We start from the raw sequence: 6,925 nt of genomic DNA, 5'->3' as shown, positions 1-6,925 counted from the left end.
CATCGTAAACAAGCACTCTGTAAAACAGAAATTTGAAAAGCTCTGCAGAAAAAAGACATGCATAAATCTGTTTTGCTGATGATACAAGACAGAAATTCTGCCCAAAGTTTCTATATATAAAAAAATTAAAGTAACTTGCTTGCTTATCAATCCTGAGTCTGTGTTTGATGTAAAGAGCTTCTATACCTTCAGATATAAGAGGATTTTTTTGATAAGCTTTAATTAATAATATACCACACATTAAAACAAATATTAACTTATTTTCTGAAGCTACTGCAGATGAGAACACCCTTAATATATATATATAAGGAATAATTTTTATAATTTCATTTCTAACCCTGAATATCAACTAACTTGAACAAAGTAAGATATTTCTAGTGCATGATGAAAAGCGACTTCAACTGCATATCATAAACAGATGGAAAATTTATCTTACCCACTCTATTCTCTATGACCAAAGATGGAGAGCACACAGTAGCAGCTTCCAAGACATCAGTATATTAGAGAGGAAGATCCCACACATTCTATTAACATCCAAAATCTCACTCAAAATAAGCAAATGCTATAATCCTTAATTGATTATTGCGCATTTGAAAAACTGGATAAGGTACTGCAAGAGAAACCGAACTCAAAGAGTTAGTTATGTTTGTTGAAGCTAGTATTTTATATGTTTAAAAATGGAGTCTTGAATGATAACATCCATCAATGACTTTCATTTATTAACAATTAAACTATTTACTTCTACTCTGGAATTCTTTATAAAAGTATCTTTAAATAGTCAATAAACAAAAAAAATGATTAATTTAAAATGAACAGTTCTGCATTAGTTGTGGAGCACAAAAAGGAAGTTTGTAAGATTTTAGCTTCCTATACTATTTTACAGTCACACAACTGATGGTAAAGTAAATAGAAATAATAGTTACATTTTCAGATGGCCATCCAATTGCTTCAGTCATCATACTTCGGAACACAATGATATTTTCATGTTTTGAAAGCCTCCATCAAGTCCTTCAGAAGAGGGACTTGAGTGTCCCAAGTGTGCCTGAGATAAACCTGAGTGAAGGAGTGCATCAACCTAACCCATATATTTTTGCAGCTAACATGCCCACAACACACTATCCATCACCAGTGATGGAACTCTATATTAGAGGTTTTAGGTTAGACAATCATCAATTATTTTCTTATTTCCTTAATCTCACAATAGAAGTTAAATTAAATTTTAAAGAAACCCAAACAGGGAGAGAATTGCTCACTTTGAGTCATTTGTTACCATAAACCTGATGACTTCAAGATTCCATCTTTGGACAAATGTGTCATGAGACCTGTTGGAAAAAGAGGTCTGTTTTAAATAACAGACACAGTGTCACACCCACTTGAATGGTCCTTCTGGTTTTGTCTTCATTTTGGGTTTGGTTTGGCTCTCTTCAAACGTGCTATTTCACTTTTAAAAAAACAATCTGCCAAATGTGGACAGTGGGAGTGGGTGTGTCTTGTTGACATCTTGCGGTCCACATGAAATGGCCATTTTGCTGATTGTCAGAGCAATATAATTAAGATCTTAAAATCAAGGGAGATTTTAACCAGCTATATTAGTTGAACAGCAGTAATATTTGTTGAACAGCAGCAATTTTAAGCTTTATTTCAACAGTCAAGTATGACCACCTCAATAACTCTTCATCAGTGCAACCTCTCTTAATCCCTAACTGTATCATTTGTCTGGGTCCTCCTTTACCAGTCCTTATTAGGCACAGCTACAACCAGCTATTACTTTACAGAGAAACAACAGCAGTCATAATGAGTCAAATCAAAGGTCCTTCTAGTCCAGTATGCTGTTTCCACCCATGTTCAGGAAACAGCTGTTTAGGAACAAAAACAAAGTCAGTGAATTAGCCTTTCTGTGGTATACTCTCCTAGCAATCAGCAGCTTAGGGAAATATTTCCTGATTTCTAGAAGCAAACTGTTCCCACATGATTACATACGTCCAAGGTTTGGTGGTCCCTGCAAGCCAAATCTCAGAGGCTGGATCTTCAATCGGTCAAACCTCAAACACTGCGGAATATGGCAAATTCTTTGCCAAAAAAAATCAGTGACGTTTCAGCAGATCAAAAGCAGTTATCATTATAAATAAGTACTTTGGACTTCAGTATTAAAATGAAGCATGCAAGGGCCCAGCCCTCATTTACATGGAGGATATTATAAATCATAGCAGCAGTAAGGAAAAACTTAGGAGTAAACATGAATTCTATTTGCCCCTGTCCCCCTTCCTAGAAGCCTTAGCCCAAGTTAGAAAGAGATATCCTTATAAATTTAAAAGCTAATAGACAACTTGAACACTCACACTTGGACATACTATAAAAATAAAACAAAACTGTTGTAACTAACTACTTACATTGCTAAAATGATTTACAGCAGCCAAGAATTCAGTCAAACATTGGTATGAAGAGTAGCACATAGACAGTAAGATTATATTTTGTAATGTAACAGTAGTATAACCTTTTCAAAGAACATTTTGGTGTAAATAACCTCAATAAATCAGAAAATCTCTGCCAATATCATATAACATATATCACAGATCACACAAAAAAGTACTTAAGTTTAGGACATTTATAAAAATTATAGAATAATTTAAGCAGGAGGGGACCTCTGGAAGTCATCTACTCCAACCCTCAATTCAGAGCAGGTGTAATTAGATCAAGTTGCTTATGGGCTTGTCTGGTTGAGTCTTGAAAACCTGTAAGGGCAGAAACTCATAAAATTTAAGCCATGAGGTTAGAAAAATCATTGCTTTTAACCTACAAATATCAGGCATTATTCCTCCAATACAGAGTGCGTACACTGCAGTTACTACTCATCATGTCTGATTCTTTTGGCATTTCTGCTGAGCCTCAGAAAACATATTTGAACAAGAAGTTCTTTGCAGAAGCCTCCCCTTTTCCCTCAGCTTCTGGAGCTGATGGCATGGGGGAAAGGACAGGTTTCTACCACATCATTCATCATTTCATCCAATACATTGTCTAGAAAAAAGTAAAGCAAGACAGCATATGTGCATATACATTTTCAAGGAACAAGTCAGATATTCCTAATGAGCGACAGGTCTTGGGATACAGCATCTCCACTCTGTAGGGACACAGCAAGAGGCAGGCAATAGCCTTACCAAGGTAACCTGGCAAAGACATTTGGAAAGCTGCATAAGAGTTTCATGCAAGCTTCAGATATTTCTGTAGAATGGCAACTCACTCACCATCATTCTGCACATGATGATGACAATCCATGGTTTATGCTCCGTGAGTTAAATGAATTTTATCTAGTTGCTGTCACAAAAACAAAATGAAATTTTACATCATAGGATCAAAGATTTCAAGCCATCCCTGCCAGCCAATAGTAGCAATATATACTAATAAATGTCTTGGATCTTCAAAGTGCAAAAGAAATGGAGGCCAGACATCAACAATTTATAAGCTCATCTGGGCAAATAAACGTCTGTAGATTATTGTGAACCTGCTTGCAAAGCATGTCTATAAGTGATCTCACCCTTTTTCTGAACCTGTAGTACTCCAGGATTTACAACATCCTCTTTAAACTTAAATAAAAACATCACTGCTTGTTCTGATAAGAGCTTTAACTTCACATATACTTTCTCAACAATATTCCATCAGTTTAAGAAAAGGCTTAAATATCAGGCTACACTGAAAGAGCCAGTCTTACTCTTTTCTTCCTTCTCAGCTGCAGAGGACACATTGTGGTGAACTACAGAGGGCAAACAGGTGAAGTAAGTTGGTGGGCACGCTTTCACAGCCCTGCACTGGGGTAGCACATACTTTCTTGTATGTATATTCATAATGTTCCATCCAGAATCCACAATTTCTGTCAAGGGCATTATAAACAACAATACACCAAACAAGCTACTCAAGAAGGTTTGCATTTTAAGACTAAAGATAGGTGTTATGGGACACACTTACCATTCTGAAGAACCTCCTAACGTTCTATCTCCTACCCAGGCTACGTATGAAGCAGGATTTCACCTGTATGCAATTTGCAGACAGGGAACAGCAGTAAGTTAATTGAGTTCCCAGACTTTCAAAGGAAATTTTCTTAAGGGAGAAGCAAGCTTGGATTTCACAACCAGCCCAACTCACTAGTTTATCTTTACTCTTTGCATCTCTCTTTCAGCCTTGAGAGGCATAGTAGTAAGCCTGCCAGGCTCCCTTTCTCTGCCACCAGAGACTTGTTAGAGGATCAGAGTTGTTACTGCACTGTACAGCCTTTCATTCTCACTCTTTACTCTCAGCAGTGCCCTCAGTAGTCTCCCTTTTTCCGAGGGAAAAGTTTTGAGATTCCAGGAAATCTTGTGCAGAACTGCTGAACTCCATTCCTGGTATCTTCCCCACACTATTTCCATTTCCTCAGGAAACACCTTCACAGCAACAACTTTTATCCCAGGCAGTATCCCTCAACTTAACAACATCATGCTACAAAACAAAATCTATTCCAAGCCCAGAATTGCTAATTCCAAATCCAGCTTTTCCTCAGTTTTCAGCTCTCCATAAAAACAGTACAAATGTGCTACTTACAAGCCAGTCTTCCCCTACAAGTCTAGCACCTTCATTTTTTTTTTTTTTTTAAATTTTATTAAAAACTACCCAAAATGCGTCAAATTGATCAGGGCTCCACCTCCTGCTAGTGACTATTGCAGAAATACTTTCAGATTTCCCTAATATAGCTGCAATAAGGAGAAGAAAAAAAGATGTCTACGCGAGTATGTTTTAGGCATTCTTATTATTCATAAGAATCAAAGCTATTTTTAGGATGTTCTTTATTTGAAATTGATGGAGTTACTCTATTTAACATCTGCAAAGAATCAAAAACAAATGTGATGAACAATTTAGGGAAAATTATATAGTGATGAACAAAGTGCTTCCAATCACAGAGGTGTGGCCAGAAGTAGCCTGTGTTAGCACCTAATTAAAGGAGCATCTTCCTTTTCTTACAATGTGAATTATTAGTACAGTATATACAGACAAGACAGACAGAAGTGATGTATTCTCTATTTCTTGTCTCAAAGCTTTGTGGTAAACTGCATCAGAGGTGGTTAATCTCTGCGTACTGGACCTGGGCTGGGCTACATGTGCAGCTCACCCATCCTGCTTCTCTTCTGTAGTCTCATATCCTGAGGGCTCCCAAGACATCACCAGCGAGAAACTGTTCAAGCTATTCTTGTCTCTTTCTAGAACTTTCAGTTACACCTACCTGCCATGGTCTCATTGCAGGTAGATTAAAGCCGTTTAACCATAGGTACAAGCACGTGATTTTGGTCCATGATCAGATACATGCCTGATAACAAGAAGATTCTATGCTCATATACAGGGGATGCCTTCCTTCAGATTACACAAACAAAGAATATTACTATGCATTAGGGAGAGAAGGTTTCGCAGGTCCTTGCACAGCACAGAGGGGAGGCAGGGTCTCTTAAGGGACTTCTCTTAAGTCTCTTCCCAGTCTGAGGACATAAAGTATTCTGGCATAGTCAAATGCCAAACCTTCTCATGTCACTTGACACAAACAGAACCAGCAGTAAAGGGAACACTTACAACATTAAAGGATTATTTTATGCTGGAAAGTGAAACTGGAATGCAGAATCATAATGTACCTTTCATTATGACAGTCAAACACAAGCTTAGCTGGATTTGGTGGAAGTCTTTTCACTGATTTCAGTTGGCAGGAAAATTTGGCTTATCCTTAGAAGAATTCCTTGTTTTCTCTTCAGATCCCTTATCAGCCTTGAGCATTAGAATTGTGTGTTGAGAAATTTGTGATTATATCTTTACCCTAACATAATCAATACATGCTGCCATTAAGGAAATGGAGAATGATGAAAGGCGACAGAAGAAATAAGACTTGTATTCTCAATAACACAGATCCTCGCTATAGAATTCTGCCATCTTTATGGGTGAGAACAGACCTCCTCTGGTCAGCTTGTGGCTTTTTCCCAAGCAACAGCTCAAAATAGTGACTAAAGCAGGACAACATCTCTGATTGTTTGCATTACTTTTGAAACCAAGTACTTTCAAAGGCCAGAGCAATGCAAATGCTACCAGTGCACATCATCTTCCCCAGCCAAGAAAAGAAAATATTTAAGGTTTTTGGTTTGCCCAAACAACCTCCTGTTATCCTGGAAACTTGTTTCCATCTGGAACATCCTACCCTCATATGTCAGAAAATACAGAATAAATGAGGACAGAAAATGTCCAGCCATTAAGAGTTAGTGAACTAACTTTTAAAAGTTAATTGCTTCACAGTGGAAATAACTTTCATCTCCACATCTGATTACCCTTGCTATCACCATATGCTAGACTATTTTGCCTCTAATTAACACTTTCTACTTGACCTCCTGGTGAGAGCCAGAAAAGACCATTCAACTAATTGTGAGCACCTGCATTTCTGCAGGTAGGAGGGTAAACTCCTAGATCAGTGCGTCAAGAAACTATATTGATATACATTGTGAAGAGCTGTTATGTCCAGACAAGTCTACATTCGATGTTACTGGAGAGGTAAAAGAACCTGTTAGAAATGCTACTTGTTGTAGCAAAACTGGCTATAAATGTTTTATTTTTGGAAAAGGAGGCAAATTGTCATTTCAGAACTGTATGGTCTGCATTTTCAGCAAACTCTGTTCTCTGTTGAAATCTTCAGTTTTTTTATTTTGTACTGAAGGAGCTGGCGGAGGAGATAGCCAAGCCGCTTTCCATCATCTATCAGCGTTCCTGGTCAACTGGAGAGGTCCCAGAAGACTGGAGACTTGCCAAAGTGACTCCTATCTACAAGAAGGGTCGTAAGGAGGATCCGGGGAACTACGGGCCTGTCAGCTGGACCTTGGTGCTAGGGAAGGTTATGGAGCAGATTGTCCTGAGGGAGATCATGTGGCAT

General features: G+C 37.9%; 1 long non-coding RNA gene across 1 annotated transcript; it reads right to left on the bottom strand.

Annotated features, from left to right (window-relative positions):
* Positions 753 to 4,040, bottom strand: LOC110396667. Its single transcript, XR_002437153.1, has 3 exons — positions 3,961 to 4,040; positions 3,243 to 3,312; positions 753 to 2,732 (listed from the first exon to the last, which is right to left on the bottom strand). It is a non-coding gene; the product is annotated as an uncharacterized LOC110396667 (long non-coding RNA).

The sequence above is a fragment of the Numida meleagris genome, chromosome 3 (assembly GCF_002078875.1).
Source record: "Numida meleagris isolate 19003 breed g44 Domestic line chromosome 3, NumMel1.0, whole genome shotgun sequence".
NCBI classification, from domain to species: domain Eukaryota; kingdom Metazoa; phylum Chordata; class Aves; order Galliformes; family Numididae; genus Numida; species Numida meleagris.
The sequence above is the reverse complement of the archived record's forward strand: the minus strand, read 5'-3'. Positions and strand labels throughout refer to the sequence as shown.